Genomic DNA, 2,843 nt, shown 5'->3' with positions numbered 1-2,843 from the left:
AAAACCAAAACTAAACAATGCAAACCCTGTTGTCCATGAAAGTAGAAATGTGGCTCAAGGTGTAGAGTGCTAGCACTGACCAAATAGCCAAGTAGATCCACAAAAACCATATCAAACACCAGAACTGGCACACAAAAATACATCACCAACTCACTCACATATGCACAAACACACACACACATACATACTCGCACAAAAAAATACCTCCTGCATAAATACATAGTCTTTTTAACTACAGGTAGCAGAATTCAGCTGTTTCAAAACAGCATCACATTATTCTTCATGCCACACTGGCAGCTGTTTAACAGAAACTTGACTTCCTTTCAGTGTTGTGTTTTACAAAGTCTAGTTAAGCAGACACAATAAACTCTGACCTTTTGATTTTGAAACAAAAACTGAGAAAATTCATTATACACAGAATAGCATTAAATCTAGAATAATTTTAAAATGACAGAAGATGCACAGATTTTATGTAACAAAATCACTAGTAATCATTCATATCGTCTGGTATTTCATAGGAATTTATTATTAAGGAAAAACTTTTCTTTCTGTTCCCTAAAGAAGCATCAGATAGAGTTGAACCTAACTATGACTCTGTGGATGGTCTTGGTAGGGTTTTAAGAAGGTTCTTAATCTTCACTACAATATACCAACCTAGAAAATAAATCAAAATTGTGTTATCTGGGTGCCTGTGGCTCAGGCCTGAAATCCTAGCTATTCAGGTGGCTGTTTGAAGGAAATCACCTCAAATCCAGCTTGGGCAGTCAAGTCTGTGAAACTATTATCTCCAATAAACTACAAAAAGATCATAAATAGAGCTGTGGCTCAAGTGATGGAATGCTTGCCTTGTGCACAACAAAAACCCAGGGAAGCCGGGCACTGGTGGCTCACACCTGTAATACGGCTAAGATCTGAGGATCACGGTTCAAAGCCAGCCCAGGCAGGAAAGTCCCTGCAACTCTTATAAACCACTACAGAACTGGAAGTGGTACTGTGGCAAAACGGAAGAGCACTTGCCTTGAGGTGAAGAGCTGAGGGATAGCACCCAAGCCCAGAGTTCAAGCCCCAGGACTGAAAAAAAAAAAAAAAAAAAAAAAGCCCAGGGAGAGTGCACAAGACCTGGGTTCAATTTCCAGGACTGTTCCACAAAAAAAAAAAAAAAAAAAAAGAAAGAAAGAAAAGAAAAAAGAAAAAAAAGAAATGTGTGCTCTCTGCCTGCCTGTTGAGCATTGAGGATGCAGTAAGGCAACAGACATCAATCGAGAGGTAAGGATGCCATGACTTGGACTGTGAGGCAAACAATGTCCTATTGTTTACACACTAAGAAAGAAAAAAGTTGTGCAAAGCTCTTCTTTTTTTTTTTTTTTAGAATTGGGTAGTGAGTTCTCCCTTCCTCAATTAAAAAAAACAAAGAAAAAAATGAAAAAAAAACAACAACAACAAAAAAAAAACACCCTTGCTTTAGTCCCAATGAAAGTAACTGAAAAGTCATGAATGTCCAGAAGAGGGCCTGCCATGTTCTTCTCCCTGGCATTTCAGGCCAGAGCAGTCAGCCTCACTGCCCAGTGGGGAAGACAAATAAGGAATTTGCGTAAGTCATCTGTGCAAAATGGTGCTGGAGGAGCCTTATTTCTGCACAGAGATATTCCTGAGAATAACCCAGATGTCCCATTTGATTTCACACCAGAAAACTATAAGAGAATAGAAGCAATTGTGAAAAACTATCCAGAAGGACACAAAGCAGCAGCTGTGCTTCCAGTCCTGGATTTAGCCCAAAAGCAGAATAGTGGTTGCCCATCTCTGCTATGAACAAGGTTGCAGAAGTTTTACAAGTACCTCCAATGAGACTATATGAAGTTGCAACTTTTTCTACAATGTATAATGGAAAGCCAGTTGGAAAATACCACAGTCAGGTCTGCACTACCACACCTTGCATGCTTTGTAACTCTGACAGCATACTGGATGCCATTCAGAAAAAGCTTGGACTGAAGGTTGGGGAGACAACACCTGACAAACTTTTCACTCTTACAGAGGTGGAATGTTTAGGGGCTTGTGTAAATGCACCAGTGGTTCAAATAAATGGTAACTATTATGAGGATCTGACACCTAAAGATATTGAAGACATTATAGACAACCTCAAAGCTGGCCAAGTTCCAAAACCTGGGCCAAGGAGTGGATGTTTCTGTTGTGAGCCAGCTGGAGGTCTTACCTCTTTGACTGAACCACCTAAAGGTCTTGGATTTGGTGTTCAAGCAGGCCTCTAATTTATGTTAAACTATAAATATGTCACTGGAGAAAAAAACCTCCTACTTTATATATTGTTTGTTTATTCCATTGTGTACATCTTGCTGATAATCTAGCAACTTGCAGCTTTAAATTTTATGTCAAAATGCCAGAACAATTTTAAAGGTAAACTGAAAATTTTAATAGATAAGCAAGTTACTCCAATGTCAACTACTTTCAACTGCCAACTTTTATCAATATTAGTTTCTCTGAGGTAAAATATGCCAGATTTGAAGTATACTTTGCTTTTCCCAATTCAGCCATAGTCAAGTTTTTTTTGTTACCATTATCTTTCTATAAGCTGTATTTTATTTCATTACATTAGACATTTTTAATACCTTTAATATACAGTTGTTGCTGTGTAAGATCATAAGCCTAGTGTAAATGTAATCAAACAAGAGATAGTTTTAGAAGCATTATATCATTTTAAAAAACAAAGGTTGAGAGAATCTGTCAAAAAAAAAAGTCCAGAAGATCTTTTCTGTTTAGGCGGTCATTAAATAACTAATGTAGAGCACATAGATAGAGGAGGGGAAGGGAAAAATATATGATCCTAAAAG

General features: G+C 37.7%; 1 pseudogene; it reads left to right on the top strand.

Annotated features, from left to right (window-relative positions):
- The first annotated feature begins 1,515 nt into the window (after positions 1-1,515).
- LOC138836117 (NADH dehydrogenase [ubiquinone] flavoprotein 2, mitochondrial-like) lies at positions 1,516-2,318 on the top strand (annotated as a pseudogene).
- The last annotated feature ends 525 nt before the right edge of the window (positions 2,319-2,843 follow it).

The sequence above is a fragment of the Dipodomys merriami genome, unplaced genomic scaffold (assembly GCF_024711535.1).
Source record: "Dipodomys merriami isolate MVZ:Mamm:240054 unplaced genomic scaffold, mDipMer1.0.p SCAF_10, whole genome shotgun sequence".
In the NCBI taxonomy this organism is placed as follows: domain Eukaryota; kingdom Metazoa; phylum Chordata; class Mammalia; order Rodentia; family Heteromyidae; genus Dipodomys; species Dipodomys merriami.
Note: the sequence above shows the minus strand (reverse complement) of the source record. Positions and strands in the feature narration are given on the sequence as shown.